At 38.3% G+C, this 16,225-nt stretch overlaps 1 protein-coding gene across 20 annotated transcripts in view; it reads left to right on the top strand.

Annotated features, from left to right (window-relative positions):
* The window catches only part of BCAS3 (BCAS3 microtubule associated cell migration factor), a 726,008-nt gene that overhangs the window by 150,748 nt on the left and 559,035 nt on the right, over positions 1-16,225 (top strand). The window lies entirely within an intron of this gene.

The raw sequence follows: 16,225 nt of genomic DNA, 5'->3' as shown, positions 1-16,225 counted from the left end.
CATGTAGGTATTTCTCATACTGTCACAGCAGCAACTAATGGCATACTTGAGGAGGTGACTGGATTATCAGAAATGATGGATTGTGGATTCAAAACTGTATATCCTTCCTAACCCTCCTAATTTCTACTACTGCCCAAAACTGTAGAAATAAGCACAGAATTCCAGTTTCAACCATAGGTCCCATTTAGTATCAGCAAGGGCTCTCAGAAGTTTTCTTGAATAAAAAAAATGTGTCTTTAGGAAATGTGTTTTAAAGACAGTTCCTGATGTACTAGGGGAATGGTTTTCCTCATTTTATTTTCCTCCATTATTCCTAGCTTTAGCCTATTTTTATAGTCTCTAACGTTTCCTGTCAATATCTGATAATCTCTTACCTGAAACAGTTACAGGAAGCAATTCAAGATGGGAGGCCTTAGATCTTTTGAAGTACTTAAGTGTAACATCAGACAGAATCATAGAGTATATTTGAGTCAAGTGTGAGCCTATTTTTCTATGTAGAGTTTGTTTTAGAATTTTCTTTTGAAAGTTGAGGGTTGAAGGGTTGATTATTTTCTGGTTATATGTGACTAAAAAGGTATAATATGTAATATATTCATATATTAATTCATAATACATTTTGGTTATCATTATGTAGAATATGAAGAAGGCTGTAATATATTTCAGAGATCTACAAAGATAATGGGGATTGTAAAGTTCATTTAGATATTTTTTGTATATTGCAAAGCCTAATGCATGCTATATAGAAATTTACATTTGTATTTCTAGTACCTAGGATATTGACTAGCACAATGTAGGCTGTCAGTAAATATCTATTGAATGAGTGAATATATTAAGACATTTAGCTTAACCATTTGTATTAGTTAGGGTTCTCTAGAGAAACAGAATCAACAGGGAACACTTGCATATATAAAATTTATAAAAGTGTCTCACATAACCACAGAGTCCAAAATCCACAGGGCAGGCTGTGAAGCCGACAACTCCGATGGAGGGTCTGGATGAACTCCACAGGAGAGGCTCACCAGCCAAAGCAGGAATGGGACCTGTCTCCTCTGAGTCCTTCTTAAAAGGCTTCCTATGATTAGATTTAGCATCACTAATTGTAGAAGACACTCCCCTTTGGCTGATTACAAATGAAATCAGCTGTGGATGCAGCTGACGTGATCATGACCTAATCCTATGAAATGTCCTCATTGCAACAGAGGCCAGCACTTGCCCAATCAGATAAACAGGTACCACAACATGGTCAAGCTGACACATGTCCCTAACCATGACAGTCCACCCCTTGTCAACTTGGCACCTATATATGTATCATCTTAAACCATACTTAATTTCCAAATGAAAACAAAGAAGCACACATCATTTTTCTTTTACCTGACAATAGTCAACTGTCCTGCATATAACTGGAAACACATTAAATCTCTCCAGAATAGGGTGTAAATCCTTGGGCAACATTCATTCTTAAACTTGATATCTTACAACTTAAATAGTATAACATGAACAAAATAGCATTACAGTCCTTATTGTCTCTGAGTCCAGTCAGAGTAGAAACCATTCATAAATACCCATTTTTTAGATTCTGTTGCTTAAGAACCACTCCTGATACCAAGATGTATTAGTTAGGGTTCTCTAGAGAAACAGAATCAACAGGGAACACTTGCAAATATAAAATTTATAAAAGTGTCTCATGTGACTGCGGGAATGCAGAGGCCAAAATCCACAGGGCAGGCTGTGAAGCCGACGACTCCGATGGAGAGTCTGGATGAATTCCACAGGAGAGGCTCACCAGCCGAAGCAGGAATGGAACCTGTCTCCTCTGAATGCTCCTTAAAAGACTTCCTGTGATTAGATTAAGCATCACTCATTGTAGAAGATACTCCCCTTTGGCTGACTACAAATGGAATCAACTGTGGATGCAGCTGATGTGATCATGATCTAATTCTATGAAATGTCCTCATTGCAACAGACAGGCCAGCACTTGCCTAACCAGATAAACAGGTACCACAACTTGGCCAAGTTGACACACGTCCCTGACCATGACATCCCGTATTTCCAGATGTCTCCTGTTGGTTCTGTTTCTCTAGAGAACCCTGACTAACACACATGCTTTGAACAGAATCAGATGCAAGATGGAATTCAGGGTATTCTCTAGAGTTTTCAGGAACACTGTTGGGGGCGTGGCATACTATGGCAGTTTGCAAATCTGGCTGAAATTTGCATAAGAAAAACTTCTAGAGTGACTTCAATTCTATTTGAAATTTCTTAGTCACTGAAATTTCAGTTTCCTTTTCTAGTCAACTATTTCAATGATGCAATGGCCAGAATAATTTTCGGGAGTCATACCTCACATTGCTAGGGAGACTTACATTCCTGGAAGTCATGTTGATGTTGTTGGGGAGGGATGTAATGAGTTTATTTGTAGTTTGAGTTAGAGAGAGAAACATCTAAGCAATAAAAGAAGTTCCCCAGGGGTGACTCTTAGACATTAATTATATGTGTGCTTATCTTTGCCATTACAGAGATAAGTTTTGTAAGAGCAAGCGTCAAGATCGAAGACTTGGCTTATTAAATTGGGTGCTCGTATTGCTTAAGAGAATAGCAAGAATTCCCCAGGTGGGAAGTTTAATAGTTCTACATTTTTCTCTAGTCTCTTAAGGGACTTTGCAAATATTTTCTTTCAGGATTTTTTAAAATTAATTTTTCAGTGGTTCACAGTATCATCATATAGCTATGCATTTATCATCACAACCAACTTTTTTTGTAAAAAATAACATAAATACAAAAACAATAAATTTCAAAGCGCATTGCAACAATTAGTTATAGACAAGATTTCAGAGTTTGGTATGGGTTATACCAAACTCTGAAATATTTAGGTTAAACCTAAAATTCCACAATTTTAGGTTTCTACTTCTACCTGCTCTAAGATACTTGAGACTAAAAGAAATATCAGTATAAAATCATACACATTTGTTAAATTTTTAATTAAAATTTTTCCTTTATGCTAGATTCCATGTCAAATAAATTTGAATTAGGTTGTTTTTATGATCTGTGACTTTTTCTAAGAATAACTAAAATGATGATTAGCATCATACTGTTGTCTAACATATAGATAAGTGTCAGGTTTTCTTTAACACTTTTGCACATCCTATCATGACTTTCATTTTTTTTTTTAAATCTGGTTAGGGATGAGATTGTGGGAAGATGATTGGCCATCCCTCCACCAAAATAATGAGATTGTGGGAAGAAATTGGACAGTCCTTCCACCAAAATAACTATTGGACTTGTAGGAACTGTATGAAAAAAGTATTTTGAAACTATAATATCACTGTACTACATCCTAGGGGAGAGCAGAAAGAAGAGGCTGGCAAATTGCCATAAATATCAGTGGATTTCACCTATGTGCAGTGGCTGCCATCCCTCATTTCTCAACAGTATGGCAGTAAACAATGGGGACTGTAGTTTGTGAAGTGTACAGACATATGCATCACTGTCATCCCAGAAGGATGAAAGAAACAAAGGGGCATGAAAAATTTCTGAAGAAATATTGGCCAAAAACTTCCCTAATTTGATGAATATATAAATCCAATAAAGTCAGTGATCTCCAAGCAGTGTAGACTCTAAACGATTTTCATCAAAACACATTATAGGGAAATTATCATAATCCAAAGACAGGGACAGCCGACTAAGTTGGCTTCAGGGTGCACTTCCCCCTCCCCAAATCTTTGAAAAAATAGCAAAAACTGACAGAGCCATCTTCTCAGAACTCTGGGTAATGGAGGTTACCAAGGTTGCTGTGATGGGGTGATTGCTGAATCAAAAAAAACAGAGCTTTATAAAATGGTAGGAGACAGACCATGCAACCCCCCCCCCCCAAAATAGTAAGAGAAGCTTGTAGCACCCTTGCTTGCCCCTCCCCCCCATTCCCACCAAGGTGTGGAGCCAGTCTGGGCTGCCATTGTGGTTTTGTCCTTGTTTTGGAGAGAGCAGAGTAACTCCCATACTTGTATGCTGGAATGGTAGCCTGAAATACTGAATCACGAAACTTATCTCTGGCTCAATCTCCCAAAACTTGCCCAGCAGACAAAAGAACTTGGAGACAGCTCAAGCAGTATAAGAAACAATTAGGTGGAGGTGGGGCAAGATGACACTGTAGTGAGGTATAGAATTTAGTTTGTCCTCTAGAGCAGCTAGGAAATAGCCAGGAACTGTATGGAACAGTTATTTGAGGGACTTCAGTGACTGGTCACATATCGTACAGCAATCTGGAATGAGTGGATTGGCTGAGATCCCATACAGAACTGTAAGTCTACCAAGCTGTAGGGGCTGGCATCATTCCCTCAAGAGCATGGCAGGCAGGTTCCCTGAGGGAAAAAGAACCAGACTCTACTAGGAGCAAGGAATATAGCTCAACCAAGCTCCAGTTGTGAAATTAACAAATTTGGACAGGTATAAATAAGCACCAAGCACAGTTAAACCTGGAGTAAGCACTATAGGAACCTGGGGGTTTTGCCCAGGCAGAGGGATGGCAGGGCTGTTGGAAAAAACCAAATAAACAACAGGGGCTTTTTCAGTTGGTCAAGCACAAAATATAGGAAAAGAGCTGGGCTCCAAGGAAAGGTGGGGGGGCGGCACATAGAGCTATGTACCAACTCCAGCCCTTTATTGGCAAACTGTGGGAGCTGGGGTCTGGCTCTGAGTTTTTTTTCTCTCTCTCTCTCTGTTTTTTTTTTGTTTTTTAACCTCTTAACAGCTCACTAGAACTGGAGACCTTCTGAGTCTACACCCCCTGCAAGGGTGGAATTAAGATGTGTCTGAGATACAAGGTAACTAGTCAGGTGAATTGGGATATTGCCCTAAAAGGTGTATCTTTAAGTAGTTTCTGCTGGGAGTAAGAGATAGGAGTCAGTAAGCACCAATTGGGGTTTTAAACTTGGCAGAGAGGAGTTGGGGCTGACAGGAAAAAAAAAAAGTGAAATAGAATAAAAATGGAGGATTTTGGAGTTAGCTGAGCTCAGAGTATTGGAACCTTGGAGGCAGGGACTGACTCTGAGAAGGAATTTCTATTTCTTTTCTTTTAAAACATTCCACGTAGCTCATTAGAGAAAGCCCCAGGCATCTCAATTGTCATGTGGACCCAAGCAAGGGCTGAGAGTCAAACTAATGAGTCATTTGGGGGAGTTAATTCCCTAAAGGGTGTATCTTCTCCAGAAAAGTGGAGTTGAGGGAAGATGTTGCAAAAGAGATGAAGGATATAAAGAAGGTAGTGAGTGACCAGAAAGAAGAACTCAAAGGTTTGAACAAAGAATGGCAGAACTTATGGGAATGAAGGTACAATAGAAGAGAGAGAAAAAACAAAACAAAACAAAAAGCAATGGAGACCTAAACAGAAGATTGGAAGAGGCAAAAGAGAGGCGAGGACAACTGAAATCCTACACACAAAAGAACAGAGAGGGAGGAGAATGGAAAAATATGAGCAGGGTCAGGGAATTGAATGACAGTGTGAAGCATGCAAATATATGTGTTATGGGTGTCTCAGAAGGAAAAGAGAAGGAAAAAGTAGCAGAAAGACTAATGGAGGAAATAATCACTGAAAATTTCCCATATCTTATGAAAGACATAAAATTAGAGATCCAAAAAGCTCAGCATGCCCCAAACAGAGTAAATCTGAAGAGACCTACTCAAAGACACCTACTAAGCAGATTCTCAAATACCAAAGACAAAGAGAGAATTCTGAAAACAGCAAGAGAAAAGCAGTTCACATACAAGGGAAACTCAATAAGTCTATGTGTACATGTCTCAGCTGAAACCATGAAGTTGAGAAGGCAGTGGTATGATATATTTAAGATTCTGAAAGAGAAAAACTACCAACCAAGAATTCTATACCCAGCAATACTCTCCTTCAAAAACGAGGGGGAAACTGTGCAAGGGTAGTTCAGTGGTAGAATTCTTACCTTTCATGTGGGAGACCCGGGTTTGATTTCTGGCCCATTCATTCCCTCCCTCCCAAAGGAAAAAAAATCAACAAACAGTGTTGTAATAACGTTTTTACTAGAACATATGGAAAAAGAATGAAATGTGACCCCCACCATATGAAATACAAAAATAAAAAATAAAAAACAAAACAGGGAGTTTAAAATATTTTCAGACAAATGGCCATTAAGAGAGTTTGTGATTAAGACTGGCTTCACAAGAAATACTAAAGGGAGCACTATAGGCAGAAAGGAAAGGACAGGAGAGGGAGGTGTGGAAAAAGTATAGAAATGAAGACTATCAGTAAATATAAAAAGAGGAAAAAAAGAGATATAAAATGCAGAATAGATAGAAGAATGTAGAAATGGTAGAAAATCTAAATGGTAGAAGAAAGTACTGCATTTACAGTAATAATATTAAATGGTGATGGAATGACTCCCCAATCAAAAGACAGACTGGCAGAATGGATTTAAAAACAAGACCCAGGTTTACAGAAAAATCATGCAGAAAGTACTGCTTCCATATAAGTATCACACAATTACCCCATTATTTAAAAAGATATTGTTTTTCTTTTATTAAAATTAATAAAATGACATTATTATATTCATACTGTTATTTCTATTCCATAATTTACATTAAAGCTCACCTTTGTTCAGTTAAAAAAAAAAAAAAACAAGACCCATCCATGTGCTCTCTACAAGAGACTCACTTTAGACCCAGGACAAAAACAGAGTGAAAGGGAAAGGCTGGAAAAAAGATATTTCACGCAAACAACAACCAGAAAAGGGGGTGTAGCTATAGTGATATCCAACAAATTAGAATTCAAATGTAAAACAATTAAAAGAAACAAAGAAGGATACTATAATAATAGTAATAATAAAAGGAAGAATTCATCAAGAAGATATAACAATGATAAATATTTATGCACCAAGCCAGAGTGCCCCGAGATACCTGAGGCAAACACTGACAACACCGAAGAGAGAAGTAGATACCTTTACCTTAATAGTTCAGTACACTGCTCTCATCTGAATGGATAGAACATCTAGAAAGAGGATCAATAAGGAAATAGAAATTTTGCGTAATATGATAAATAAACTAGACAATAGACACATGCAGAACATTATACCACACAGCAGCAGGATACACATTTTTCTCAAGTGCTCTTAGCTCATTCTCCAGGATAGATCACATGTTGGGTCACCAAGAAAGTCTCAATAAATTTAAAAAGATTGAGATTATATGAAACACTTTCTCTGATCATAATGGAATGAAGTTGTACATCAGTGACAAGGAGAGGGCTAGGAAATTCACAAATATATGGAGGCTAAACAACAAACTCTTAAGGAAGAAATTACAAGAGAAATCAGTACGAAATTTCAAGGCAAATGGAAATGAAAACAACAATAAAAACTAATGGGGTGCATCAGAGGTGGTGCTGACAGGGAAATTTATTGCCCTAAATGTTTATATTAAAAAAGAATATAATACATGCTATAGAAAATGTGAAGAAAATAGGAGCACTTGTTCATTGTTAGTGGTTATGTAAAAAGTTTGTAGCCACTGTAGAAAATATTTTGGTGATTCCTGACAAAGTTGGTATAGATTTACCAAATATGCCATTTGGAAGCTGTTATGTATCCCAGAAAAGCCATATTTTTAAAAAATTCAGTCAATAGACTTACCTATTGTTTAAGCTGGAAACTTTTTTTTTATTTATTAATTAAAAAAAATTAACAAACAAAACATTAAGATATCATTCCATTCTACATATATAATCAGTAATTCTTAATATCATCACATAGTTTGCATATTCATCATTTCTTAGAACATTTGCATCGATTTAGAAAAAGAAATAAAAAGACAACAGAAAGCAAAATAAAACGATAACAGAGAAAAAAAAGATTATACATACCATACCCCTTACCCCTCGCTTTCATTAAAATCACTAGCATTTCAAACTAAATTTATTTTAAAATTTGTTCCCCCTATTATTTATTTTTATTCCATATGTTCTACTCTTCTGTTGATATGGTAGCTAAAAGGAGCATCAGACACAAGGTTTTCACAATCACAGAGTCACATTGTGAAAGCTATATCATTGTTCAATTATCATCAAGAAACATGGCTACTGGAGAACTTCTGGAGAAGATGACAGCTTAGTAAGACGCGCGGGTCTTAGTTCCTCCTCCAGAACAGCTACTAGAGAAGTAGAAATGATACAGAACAGCTCCCGGAGCCACGACAGAGACCAAGAGGACAGCGTACCCCATTCTGGAATGGCTGACTGGCTGGGAGAACCCGCTCCGGTGAGATCGTCGAGGGGTGCGGGTTTCCCCAAGCCAGGGCGGCAGGCAGCCGGAGTCCCTCCCTCCCTCCTTGCCGGGCCGGCTGGGAGAATTGGACAGGCGGTCCCCTCAAGCCACGGTGGCTGGCGCCCAGCCCCACGCGCGGCCCCCTGGACCAGCTGGGAGAATTGGATCAGAGATCCCCAAGCCGTGGAGAACGGCAACCGGGGTCCCTTCCAAACACGTGGCTTCCCGGTCCAGTTGGGAACGGTGGATAGACACTCCCCCAAGCCGCGGCGGCTGGCGCCCACCCACCACGCTTGGCGCCCCGGGCCGGCTGGGAAATTTGGACAGGCGCTCCCCCAAGCCGTGGAGGCCGGCGACCCTCCCCGTGTGTGGATCCCTGGGCCAGCTGGAAGATTCGTATTGGTACTCCCCCAAGCCGCTTCGGCTGGCGACCTCCCCCTACAGCGAGAGTTTTCCAAAGTTAAAGGAGCCATAGAATCTTTTACTGGTGGGACCCGCAGACAGATGAGCGCCACGAGCGCCACCTACTGGGCAGGATAAGAAAAACAGAGCCCAGAGATTTCACAGAAAAATCTTTCAACCTGCGGGGTCTCACCCCCAGGGAAATCTGATTAAATGCCCAGATGCCAGCAGAAGATAACGGATCACGCTCAGAAAATTGAAAATATGGCCCAGTCAAAGGAACAAACCAATAGTTCAAATGAGATACAGGAGCTGAGACAACTAATGCTGAATATACGAACAGAAATGGAAAGCCTCTTCAAAAACCAAATTGATATATTGAGGGAGGACATGAAAAAGACATGGGCTGAACAAAAAGAAGAAATAGAAAAACTGAAAAAACAAATCACAGAACTTATGGGAGTGAAGGACAAAGTAGAAAAGATGGAAAAAACAATGGATACCTACAATGATAGATTTAAAGAGACAGAATCTAGAATTAGTGATTTGGAGGATGGAACATCTGAATTCCAAAAAGAAACAGAAACTATCAGGAAAAGAATGGAAAAATTTGAACAGGGGATCAGGGAACTGAATGACAATATGAAGCGCACAAATATATGTGTTGTGGGAGTCCCAGAAGGAGAAGAGAAGGGAAAAGGAGGAGAAAAACTAATGGAAGAAATTATCACTGAAAATTTCCCAACTCTGATGAAAGACCTAAAATTACAGATCCAAGAAGTGCAGCGCACCCCAAAGAGAATAGACCTAAATAGGCGTTCTCCAAGACACTTACTAGTTAGAATGTCAGAGGTCAAAGAGAAAGAGAGATCTTGAAAGCAGCAAGAGAAAAACAATCTGTCACATACAAGGGAAACCCAATAAGACTATGTGTAGATTTCTCAGCAGAAACCATGGAAGCTAGAAGACAGTGGGATGATATATTTAAACTACTAAAAGAGAAAAACTGCCAACCAAGACTCCTATATCCAGCAAAATTGTCCTTCAAAAATGAGGGAGAAATTAAAACATTCTCAGACAAAAAGTCACTGAGAGAATTTGTGACCAAGAGACCAGCTCTGCAAGAAATACTAAAGGGAGCACTAGAGTCAGATACGAAAAGACAGAAGAGAGAGGTATAGAGAAGAGTGTAGAAAGAAGGAAAATCAGATATGATGTATATAATACAAAAGGCAAAATGGTAGAGGAAAATATTATCCAAACAGTAAAACAATAAATGTTAATGGACTGAATTCCCCAATCAAAAGACATAGATTCGCAGAATGGCTTAAAAAACAGGATCCTTCTATATGCTGTCTACAGGAAACACATCTTAGACCCAAAGATAAACATAGGTTGAAAGTGAAAGGTTGGGAAAAGATATTTCATGCAAATAACAACCAGAAAAGAGCAGGAGTAGCTATACTAATATCCAACAAATTAGACTTCAAATGTAAAACAGTTAAAGGAGACAAAGAAGGACACTATCTACTAATAAAAGGAACAATTAAACAAGAAGACATAACAATCATAAATATTTATGCACTGAACCAGAATGTCCCAAAATACGTGAGGAATACACTGCAAACACTGAAAAGGGAAATACACACATATACCATAATAGCTGAGGACTGCAATTCCCCACTCTCATCAATAGACAGAACATCTAGACAGAGGATCAATAAAGAAATAGAGAATCTGAATATTACTATAAATGAGCTAGACTTAACAGACATTTATAGGACATTACATCCCACAACAGCAGGATACACCTTTTTCTCAAGTGCTCATGGATCATTCTCAAAGATAGACCATATGCTGGGTCACAAAGCAAGTCTTAACAAATTTAAAAAGATTGAAATCATACACAACACTTTCTCGGATCATAAAGAAATGAAGTTGGAAATCAATAATAGACGGAGTGCCAGAAAATTCACAAATACGTGGAGGCTCAACAACACACTCTTAAACAACGAGTGGGTCAAAGAAGAAATTGCAAGAGAAATTAGTAAATATGTCGAGGTGAATGAAAACGAAAACACAACATATCAAAACCTATGGGACGCAGCAAAGGCAGTGCTAAGAGGGAAATTTATTGCCCTAAATGCCTATATCAGAAAAGAAGAAAAGGCAAAAATGCAGGAATTAACTGTCCGCTTGGAAGAACTGGAGAAAGAACAGCAAACTAATCCCAAAGCAAGCAAAAGAAAAGAAATAACAAAGATTACAGCAGAAATAAATGAAATTAAGAACATGAAAACAATAGAGAAAATCAATAAGACCAGAAGTTAGTTCTATGAGAAAATCAATAAGATTGATGGGCCCTTAGCAAGATTGACAAAAAGAAGAAGAGAGAGGATACAAATAAATAAGATCAGAAATGGAAGAGGAGACATAACCACTGACCTCACAGAAATAAAGGAGGTAATAACAGGATACTATGAACAACTTTACACTAATAAATACAACAATTTAGATGAAATGGACGGGTTCCTGGAAAGACATGAACAACCAACTTTGACTCAAGAAGAAATAGATGACCTCAACAAACCAATCACAAGTAAAGAAATTGAATCAGGCGACTTCCGGAGAAGATGGCGGCTTAGTAAGACGCGCGGGTCTTAGTTCCTCCTCCAGAAAAGCAACTAAAGAAACAGAAACAATACGAAACAGCTCCCGGAGCCACGACAGAGACCAAAAAGACAGCATACCCCATTCTGGAACGGCTGAACGGGCAGGGAGAATCCGCTGCGGTGAGATACCCGAGGGGCGCGCGATTTCCCGGCCAGGGCGGTTGGCGACCGGGGTCCCTTTCACACACGTGGCTTCCCGGTCCAACTGGGAACGTTGGATTTTGGGGCCCTCCCGCCACGCTTGGTGTCTCGGGCCAGCTGGGCAATTTGGACTGGCACTTCCCCAAGTTGAGGCGGCCAGCGACCCCCCCTCCACGTGCACGGTTTCCTGGGCCGACTGCGAGACTCAGGACCCGCAGACAGACGAGCGCTACGAGCGCCACCTACTGGGCAGGAAAAGAAAAACAGAGCCCAGAGATTACACAGAAAAACCTTTCAACCAGCCGGGTCCCACACCCAGGGAATCTGATCAAATGCCCAGACACCAGCAGAAAATAATGGATGATGCTCAGAAAATTGAAGATATGGCCCAGTCAAAGGAACAAACCAATAGTTCAAATGAGATACAGGAGCTGAGACAACTAATGCTGAATATACGAACAGAAATGGAAAAACTCTTCAAAAACCAAATCAATAAATTGAGGGAGGACATGAAGAAGACATGGGCTGAACAAAAAGAAGAAATAGAAAATCTGAAAAAACAAATCACAGAACTTATGGGAGTGAAGGACAAAGAAGAAAAAACGGAAAAAACAATGGATACCTACAATGGTAGATCTAAAGAGACAGAAGCTACAATTAGTGAACTGGAGGATGGAACATCTGAATTCCAAAAAGAAACAGAAACTATAGGGAAAAGAATGGAAAAACTTGAGCAGGGGATCAGGGAACTGAATGACAATATGAAGCGCACAAATATACGTGTTGTGGGTGTCCCAGAAGGAGAAGAGAAGGGAAAAGGAGGAGAAAAACTAATTGAAGAAATTATCACTGAAAATTTCCCAACTCTTATGAAAGACCTAAATTTACAGATCCAAGAAGTGCAGCGCACCCCAAACAGAATAGACCCAAATAGGCGTTCTCCAAGACACTTACTAGTTAGAATGTCAGAGGTCAAAGAGAAAGAGAGATCTTGAAAGCAGCAAGAGAAAAACAATCTGTCACATACAAGGGAAACCCAATAAGACTATGTGTAGATTTCTCAGCAGAAACCATGGAAGCTAGAAGACAGTGGGATGATATATTTAAATTACTAAAAGAGAAAAACTGCCAACCAAGACTCCTATATCCAGCAAAATTGTCCTTCAAAAATGAAGGAGAAATTAAAACATTTATAGACAAAAAGTCACTGAGAGAATTTGTGACCAAGAGACAAGCTCTGCAAGAAATACTAAAGGGAGCACTAGAGTCAGATACGAAAAGACAGAAGAGAGAGATATGGAGTAAAGTGTAGAAAGAAGGAAAATCAGATATGATATATATAATACAAAAGCCAAAATGGTAGAGGAAAATATTATCCAAACAGTAATAACACTAAAAGTTAATGGACTGAATTTCCCAATCAGAAGACATAGACTGGCAGAATGGATTACGACCCAGGAATACCACTGCTAGGTATCTACTCAAAGGACTTAAGGGCAAAGACACAGACGGACATTTGCACACCAGTGTTTATAGCAGCATTATCTACAATTGCAAAGAGATGGAAACAACCAAAATGTCCATCAACAGACGAGTGGCTAAACAAACTGTGATGTATACCTACGATGGAATATTATGCAGCTTTAAGACAGACTAAACTTATGAAGCATGTAATAACATGGATGGACCTAGAGAACATTATGCTGAGTGAGTCTAGTCAAAAACTAAAGGACAAATACTGTATGGTCCCACTGATGTGAACCGACATTTGAGAATCAGCTTGGAATATATCATTGGTAACAGAGACCAGCAGGAGTTAGAAACAGGGTAAGATAATGGGTAATTGGAGCTGAAGGGATACAGACTGTGCAACAGGACTAGATACAAAAACTCAAAAATGGACAGCACAATAATACCTAAGTATAATGTAACTATGTTGGAACACTGAATGAAGCTGCACCTGAAATATAGTTTTTTATTTGTTTGTTTGTATCTTCTGTTTTTGTTTTTTTCTTTTTCCTTTTTATATATATATATTTTTTTATTAGTATTATTATTTTAATTCTCTTCTCTATATTAACATTCTATATCTTTTTCTGTTGTTTTGCTAGTTCTTTTCCTAAATCGATGCAAATGTACTAAGAAATGATGATCATACATCTATGTGATGATACTAAGAATTACTGAGTGCATGTGTAGAATGGAATGATTTCTAAATGTTGTGTTAATTTCTTTTCTTTTTTTTGATTAATAAAAAAAATTAAAAAAAAAAAAAAAAAAAAAAAAAGAAATTGAATCAGTCATTCAAAAACTTCCTAAAAAGAAAAGTTCAGGACCAGACGGCTTCAGATGTGAATTTTATCAAACATTCCAGAAATAATTAGTACCAACTCTCCTCAAATTCGTCAAAAAATCGAAGCAGAGGGAAAGCTACCTAATTCATTCTATGAAGCCAACATCACCCTCATACCAAAACCAGGCAAAGATATTACAAAAACAGAAAACTACAGACCAATCTCTCTAATGAATATAGATGCAAAAATCCTCAACAAAATTCTAGCAAATCGAATCCAACAACACATTAAAAGAATTATATATCATGACCAAGTAGGATTTATCCCAGGTATGCAAGGATGTTTCAACATAAGAAAATCAATTAATGTAATACACCATATCAACAAATCAAAGCAGAAAAATCACATGATCATCTCAATTGATGCAGAGAAGGCATTTGACATGATTCAACATCCTTTCCTGTTGAAAACACTTCAAAAGATAGGAATACAAGGGAACTTCCTTAAAATGATAGAGGGAATATATGAAAAACCCACAGCTAATATCATCCTCAATGGGGAAAAATTGAAAGCTTTCCCCCTAAGATCAGGAACAAGACAAGGATGTCCATTATCACCACTATTATTCAACATTGTGTTGGAGGTTCTAGCCAGAGCAATTAGACATGAAAAAGAAATACAAGGCATCAAAATTGGAAAGGAAGAAGTAAAACTATCACTGTTTGCAGACGATATGATACTATATGTCGAAAACCCGGAAAAATCCACAACAAAACTACTAGAGCTAATAAATGAGTACAGCAAAGTAGCAGGTTATAAGATCAACATTCAAAAATCTGTAGCATTTCTATACACTAGTAATGAACAAGCTGAGGGGGAAATCAAGAAATGAATCCCATTTACAATTGCAACTAAAAGAATGAAATACCTAGGAATAAATTTAACTAAAGAGACAAAAAACCTATACAAAGAAAACTACAAAAAACTGTTAAAAGAAATCACAGAAGACCTAAATAGATGGAAGGTAATACCATGTTCATGGATTGAAAGACTAAATATAGTTAAGATGTTAATCCTACCTAAATTGATTTACAGATTCAATGCAATACCAATCAAAATCCCAACAACTTATTTTTCAGAAATAGAAAAACCAATAAGCAAATTTATATGGAAGGGCAGGGTGCCCTGAATTCCTAAAAGTATCTTGAGGAAAAAAAACGAAGCTGGAGGTCTCATGCTGCCGGACTTTAAGGCATATTATGAAGCCACAGTGTTCAAAACAGCATGGTACTGGCATAAAGATAGATATATCGACCAATGGAATCGAATAGAGTGCTCAGATATAGACCCTCTCATCTATGGACATTTGATCTTTGATAAGGCAGTCAAGCCAACTCACCTGGGACAGAACAGTCTCTTCAATAAATGGTTCCTAGAGAACTGGATATCCATACAGAAAAGAATGAAAGAAGACCCGTATCTCACACCCTATACAAAAGTTAACTCAGAATGGATCAAAGATCTAAACATTAGGTCTAAGACCATAAAACAGTTAGAGGAAAATGTAGGGAGATATCTTATGAAACTTACAACTGGAGGCGGTTTTATGGACCTTAAACCTAAAGCAAGAGCACTGAAGAAAGAAATAAATAAATGGGAGCTCCTCAAAATTAAACACTTTTGTGCATTAAAGAACTTCATCAAGAAAGTAGAAAGACAGCCTACACAATGGGAGACAATATTTGGAAACAACATATCAGATAAAGGTCTAGTATCCAGAATTTATAAAGAGATTGCTCAACTCAACAGCAAAAAGACAGCCAGCCCAATTACAAAACGGGAAATAGACTTGAACAGACACCTACCAGAAGAGGAAATACAAATGGCCAAAAGGCACATGAAGAGATGCTCAGTGTCCCTGGCCATTGGAGTAATGCAAATCAAAACCGCAATGAGATATCATCTCATACCCACCAGAATGGCCATTATCAACAAAACAGAAAATGACAAGTGCTGGAGAGGATGCGGAGAAAGTGGCACACTTATCCACTGTTAGTGGGAATTTCAAATGGTGCAACCACTGTGGAAGGCAGTTTGGCGATTCCTCAAAAAGCTGGATATAGAATTGCCATACGACCCAGCAATACCATTGCTAGGTATCTACTCAAAGGACTTAGGGGCAAAGACATAAATGGACATTTGCACACCAATGTTTATAGTAACGTTATTTACAATTGCAAAGAGATGGAAACAGCCAAAATGTCCATCAACAGACGAGTGGCTAAACAAACTGTGGTATATACATACGATGGAATATTATGCAGCTTTAAGACAGAATAAACTTATGAAGCATGTAACAACATGGATGGATCTAGGGAACATTATGCTGAGTGAGTCTAGCCAAGAACTAAAGGACAAATACTGTATGGTCCCAGTG

This window comes from Tamandua tetradactyla, chromosome 6 (assembly GCF_023851605.1).
Source record: "Tamandua tetradactyla isolate mTamTet1 chromosome 6, mTamTet1.pri, whole genome shotgun sequence".
In the NCBI taxonomy this organism is placed as follows: domain Eukaryota; kingdom Metazoa; phylum Chordata; class Mammalia; order Pilosa; family Myrmecophagidae; genus Tamandua; species Tamandua tetradactyla.
This window is presented reverse-complemented; position numbering and strand designations above follow the sequence as displayed.